This window comes from Camellia sinensis, chromosome 4 (assembly GCF_055761805.1).
Source record: "Camellia sinensis isolate YWXY chromosome 4, ASM5576180v1, whole genome shotgun sequence".
Taxonomy (NCBI): domain Eukaryota; kingdom Viridiplantae; phylum Streptophyta; class Magnoliopsida; order Ericales; family Theaceae; genus Camellia; species Camellia sinensis.
In genome coordinates this window covers 190,351,393-190,358,384 of record NC_138964.1, presented here as the reverse complement: position 1 = coordinate 190,358,384, position 6,992 = coordinate 190,351,393, and positions in this window count along the sequence as shown.

Below are 6,992 nucleotides of genomic sequence, written 5' to 3'. Positions count from 1 at the left end.
ACTGTCCTGGGAGACCGCATTTTTATCAGGGCCTTGATCTTTTCTGGGTTGGCCTTAATGCCTCGTTAGCTGACCATAAACCCCAAAAATTTACCAAACCCAACGTCGAAGGCGCACTTTTCTGGATTTAGTTTCATCTGATACTTGCGCAAGGTTTGGAAAGTCTCGCGCAGGTCTGCTAAGTGGTCGGAGGAGAGTTTGCTCTTGACGAGCATGTCGTCAATGTAGACTTCCATGTCCTGACCTATCTGGTGTTAGAAGACGACATTAACCAGGCGTTGATAAGTGGCTCCAACATTCTTTAAACCGAACGACATGACAAGGTAGTGATAAGTCCCCTTGTCAGTTATGAAAGAGGTGTGCTCCTGGTCGGCTATGTGCATTAAGATTTGATTATAGCCGGAGAAAGCATCCATGATGCTAAGCATCTGATGTCCCGCAATTGCATCAACCAATAGATCTATCCTGGGAAGGGGGTAGCTCTCTTTGGGGCGGGCTCGAATGAGGTCGGAATAGTCAACGCAGAGTCGTCATTTGCCGTTGTTTTTGTGAACCAAGACCACGTTGGGCAACTATCTGGGATAGTGTACATTTTTTATGAATTGTGCCTTCAGCAGCTTGTCAACCTCAGCGGCGATAAGGCTGTTACGTTCTGGGTGAAAAATACGTTACTTTTGGTAGAACGGTCGGAATTAGGGTTCAATGCTGAGACGATGGGTAATAAAAAAAGGGTCGATACTTGGCATGTCTGAATGAGTCCAAGCAAAAACATCATTGTGCTTGGTTAGGAGAGCTGTGAGATCAGCCTTGGCCTGAGAGGACAGTTGGCTGCCAATCTTAGTTGTTTTTGTTAAATCGGTAGGATCGACAAGTACTTCAACAAGTTTCTCCATTGGTTTCTCTCTAACTAACTCTTCTTCGTTTCTAACATCAAGGCCTTCGATGATCATAGCTTCTTTCATTTTGACTTCTTTTAATGAGGCGACATAGCACTCCCGGGCTACCGTTTGTTCACCTCTCACAGTGCCGACCCCCTGGCCAGTGGGAAATTTTATGGCCAGATGATACGTGGAGGTTACGGCTTGAAGGGCATTAAGGGAAGTGCGCCCTAATATGATGTTGTAAGTAGAGGGACAGTCGACAACGAGGAAAGTAAGGAGTTTGGTGGACTGCCGTGGATACTCTTTGATGGTGATGGGGAGGTCGATGGAGCCCATGGATGTGACCTGATCGCCGGTGAAGCCCACCAGAGGGTTTGTAGAGGTGACAACTTTTCTTTCCCGACCTTTAGTTAGCGGTAGGCGTTGAGGAAGATAATATCTGAGGAGCTGCCGTTGTCGACCAGAACTCTCTTGACTTTGTAGTTTGATAAGAGAACAGAGATAACTAGGGGGTCGTCATAAGGATATCAAATACCTGTGTAGTCTGCCGCTGTAAAGGTGACCGGCTCGGACCATTGCTTGGGTTGCATGTAGGGTCGGTCCACCGTGGCTACTTCTCTATGAGAGCTTTGTCGAATTTTTCAAAGCTCAGCTCGCCGTGCCGACCGAGATAGTCTGCCGCATACGAGGCCGCCGGCAATGACCCTTATTTCACCTAGTAGGGCGGGAGGGTCACTGTGAGCTCGGAGTATGTGTTGAGGCCGATTATCATTCTGCTCAGGTTGTGTTGGGCGTTGGGCGAGAATGTGTTGGCAGTTATGGTTTGGGGGGCCCGTTCTAGGCCTCTGTGGAGGACAAGCTACTATGAATCGACTAAAATGTCTCTGACGGACCAGATCCTCGGCTTGGTCTTTGAAGTTGACACATTCGTCAGTGTTGTGGTTGTGGTCTTAGTGGAAACGGTAATACTTGGATTGATCCTGTCAGTTGGAGGGAGATCTGGATGGTTGAGGCCATTTCAGGTTATAGTTTCATTGAATTTGTTTCAGTACTTGCTCCATGGATGAATTGAGAGGGGTTACAGCTCAAACCGACCAGGTGGGTGCGTTGGAGCCGGTCAGTCCGAGTGTGCAGGCCGATCGTGGTGTGATAGGGGTCAGTATGTAAATTGCGAGGGTCGGGGCTCAGGCTCTTTTTTTTTGTCTTTGGAAGGTAGGGCTTTGGATGTGGAGTCTTGGCGAGCTGCCAGAGAGTCTTCGGCGTTCATGTATTTTTGGGCTTTGGCGAGAAGGGAGGCCATGGTGGTTGGGGGATTTTTAGAGAGGGAGAAGAGGAAATTAGACGAGCGTAAACCGGCCATGAAGGCTGTGAGAATGACCTTGTCATCATTTTCCTCCACTTGTAGGGCTTCGGTGTTGAAGCGGTTGACGTAGCTGCATAACGACTCCCCTTCTATCTGCCGAATGTTTAGCAATTGGATGGCTGGATGCTGTTGTCGCTGAGCACCAATGAAATGGCTTAAGAAGGATTCGCTGAGCTGAGTGACTGAATCTGAGGGGGAGCTGACTGAACCAAAGGCGACCCCTTTAACATGATAGGGATGACGTGATACATAATTTCATCTAGAAAGGCATGTAAGATCATAAGTATTTGATATGCTTCTACATGGTTGACGGGATCAGTGGTACCATCGAAGGTGTCAATCGATGGCATCTTGAACTTGGAAAGGAGAGCCTTATCCCGGATAGAGGCGGTAAAAAGAGAGTTAACGGTGGAGGAAGTCTTGTGCTGTATGTTTTACATGACCCCCTGTAGTTGGAGTTTCATGGCCCGCAGTTCTTCATCCCAGACGGGAGCATTATTCCCACAAATAGGGATCAGGGGTTGAACACTGCTAGCCTCACCTTTATGGGCAGTCGTATGGTGTGGTAAGGGATGGTTATGGAAAGGTGGTGGCATAGCTTGACAAGGCTGCAAGCCTAACGGGGGAGGGTACATACCGTCAAGATTCAACAATTAAGGCCGCAGGGCAAAGGGTGGAAATGTTCCTTGAGGCACATGTAGTGGGAATTGATGGTGATGGTGGGCTTGTTTTGGGTAAGGGGGAACTATTGGATGTGGTGGAGGTGGGATAGGCAGGTCACGTTGGAGTAAGGCATTAATCAAGGCTTGGTTTTGCTCGGTCAGTCGGTTGATGCTGTTGTTGAGTTCTATGAAATATAGAGGCGGGTTGTTTGGGTTAGATGGCTTAGCTTCGGGGTTACCAGCATTGTGTTGGGAAGCCATGGATCGAGTCGTAACTATCCACTCTGATGTAGGGGGTGGATAAGTACGAGGTTTCTTCTAACAACAATGAGCACAACTGTCATTTCAGAATGGAAATTCCCACAGACAGCGCCAACTGATGATGGTTTGATTTCAATGGAAGATGCGTCAATCTGATCCACACTTCTAACGGCTTCGCTATTCTTGATGCCCACAGAACGTTCCTACAAAAAAGGTCCAAAAGGGGAGGTAATCCCTCGGCGGACCCTCTGACGATCGAGTTAGAATAGGAGAGATTGTGTAAAGAGAAGAAGAGGAAGAATGAATAACTTAACCTTTAATGCATCTTGGAAACTTTCTTATATCCTTTATTTATCATTTTCTTGTCCCTTCTGGACTATCGTGTTGGCTGAAAGTCTATATTCTAGCTCGCACTGTTCATGGTGAGTCTGTCTCCTCCAACGTGAAGGGATTATAGTATTTAATGTTGTGAGAGCCTTATTAATGACTGATGTGTGGTGCAATAACTTTGCAGGATTTTTTGTCTGCTTACGTGTCTAGGCCTCTGTTTGGAAAGTGTTTGAATGTTGTTGGTCCTGGCCTAGTGTTGATTTCTCAGAGTTATTGGGCTTTGATCGCTAGGATGTGGACTGGGCCCTGATCCATGGGTTGGGCCCTCTTGGGTGTCCATCGTTATCAGATTCCAAGTTATAGTCAGTAAAGTTTCCGCAGAGGAGATCTTTTACAACTAAGAGTACTACAAACACCAAATTCACCTTCAAGTAAACTAATTTGATTTGTTTGTCTAGAGATCTGGATTGTATACAATGATTTGCACATACTTTAGCAATAAGAACTCTGATAGGGTGGTATTGAACACTTGGTAAGGAAAAAACTCATCTAATGTGGTCCAAAACAGGATTGAAGATAAACATAAATTACTAGAACATTAAACCTCTCATATTTCTAAACTAGAATGAGAATGGAATTGTTTGGCTCGTTCTCTTCTCTCTGTTTTTTTGGGTTGTTGTTATTGTTGTTTTCCGTTATGAGGAGATCACTGCACTTGACGTCTCAAGGGACGGAGATAGGCGTCACCCTGCAGTTCATCAATGCAGAAAAGAAACAAAGAAAAATGAAAGGTTAGGTTTCTATTTTCAATTCCAGTATTTACAGTTCATCAGTAGCTAAACAAACAATTGCATCATAGTAAGGAAGTCTTTTATATCCATTTTTTATTTATTTATGGCTTGCTTGCCTTCACATGGGCTATTTAGCCCTTTTAACCCTTCAAGGCTCCAGTGAAATTATAAATAATAATATTAAAAAAAAAATAGTGCTTAATACTAGCACTCAGTATCATATATTAGAATTAAGTGATTTATGTAAGGAATTTTCTCTAGCTAACTATCTACATCAATCATATAATTATATATTGTATACCGTTAAATAAAGTATGAGTGGTATTAGTTAGATTCATTAAATAATGATCCATATAGAAACATAACCGGGTCATAGACACATTTCTAATAATACATATTTTTTGTCATGTTGACATGCCGTGCATTAAAAGAGTATGGGTTAAATCATATGTGTAGAGATCAGTTTAGGTCCGCTTGTAATTCCATTATTTATGATGGACTAATATGGAAGTGGAGTTTTATAAATATATGGTTTACAAATAAAATAAGGAAAATGATATATAGGCCCATTTTGTAAACCCAATTTCTAGACTCAGTGATGTGTCAACAAGATAATTGATTGATGATTAGAGAATAAATAAGAGAGAGAGAGAGATGACTTAAATATTTTAAAAGAGTGACACATTATTGGGTTTAGATAGTGGGTCTAATTTTTGGACCTAAATAGTAATGTTCATAGAACAATACTAAGGTCATGTTTGTTTGGCTCTTTGGGAAGGAGGAATTGGACTAATAGTCTGTAAGACCTAGCTAAAGAGTGTTTGGTTGGGGACATGAATAAGAGAATTAACTATCCCCTTGGACTAGTAATCTCCCATGTGGTAGGACTAATAAAGCCATGAGAGGATTGTGATTAGAAATTTAGTGAGGGGATTAGTGAATTTTTAAATAATTTTTAAGCAAAAATTATATTTTTTAGAACAAAAAAATTATAATAATAATATTAAAAAATACTAAACAATAAAAAATATTAATTATATATATTAATACTATCTATAGTATTACTATTTCGATAGTATACAAACAAACCTTTTTTATCCTACATCTCTAACCTAATATCAGTACACTGATAATCTTCTCACTTAATCACACCATACACTTCTTAATCTCCTCTATTTTATGAAGCCAAACAAATGTGGCCCAAGTGCACAGGGGGTTTGGTACACAGAATGCATAACTCTCTCACATGAGAGTGGGTCTCACGAGAATCCCACACGTGTGGAGCCCACCCTCATGTGTGAGGGGTTGTGCATTCTGTGTACCAAACTCTCTATATACTTAGCATTTCTCTTATAAATATGTGGTTACAAAGGTCCACACTCTAACCTTAACCTCTATTTCATACTTTTTTTCAATCAGTGTGCGAGAGAAACAAGAGTAGAGTCTTGGAGTGGAAAACTATAATGACGTAGTGGAATACATGGGGACTAGATATCGTTCTAATAGACGAAAGGGGCTCTCGAATCCACGAGAAAAATAGAACCTTGAATCCACAAGGAAAAGAAAATATCTTAATATTATTGATTAAATTTATAAAAGTTGTCTTTGCCATGAGACTTATATAGCTATTTATAATAAACTTAATCTAATACTTGTAGGAAAAGTAATTCTAAAATAAATTAGGAAACTTAAATCAACACAAATTAGGAAACCTAAGACTATAGGAAACTAAAATTTTAAACTATTTAAAATCCTAATCAAAATCTAATTTCAAAATAATAAAATTAAGAAATCTAATAATTCTAAAATATTTATACTAAATTACAAGAATCCTAATAAAATAATATATTAAAAATATTAAAACTAAAAATATAAAAATTCTTGAAATCTTGTCCTACGTCAGGCTCCTCTTCTTCGAAAGTACTCGTCCTCAAGTTCATTTTAGAGATCTGCCATCTTCCATACCAAATAAAGAGATATTTTGAATATTTCAGTTGCTTGTCTCTCTTCCAAAAGTTGTACGTAGAAAATTTTATTTTTTGAAAGTTCTTCTCTATATACTTCAACTGGTTGACAAAATCAACTAGACAAGCATTAAAAATCAAATTGAATTGCTCCACACCAAGAAAATTAATGAAGTATATTTTATGTTGATGTTGAATACTCTCCGAATTTGCTCTATCTTATATCCAGTTGGACATTCAATTATCAATCTTGGAACATCAATTGTATCCTCAATCAACTTCTCCGGTACACATATCAACTTTATTACCTCATCTTTTATTTTTTCTTTTTCATTGAATTCAACTTGATCTCCTTTTGCGATCTCATAACCATCATAATAATCAAGAGATAATAGTTTGATCATTAGAAACTCTTAGCTAACTTTAACGTTTTTCTCTTGCTTCATCTCTTCATCACCTTCTTTAAACTTCTTGATCAAAGTAATTTCAGTGACCTCTCTTTCATCAATTTCAATATTCTCACCATTGTTGAAATCAACTTGATTTTCTATTTCAATTGAATGTCTGTTTGGGTCTTCAAAATTTTGAAACATTGTGATACTCAAAATCTTTTCTTCTTCAATGCATGGTGAAGCATGGCATATTCGTTGACCTATAAGACTTGATTGACCCAAACTTGATAGAGCTATAGTCATGTTTCTCGAATAAGCTGCACCACAATTGCATAATAATTATTAAGT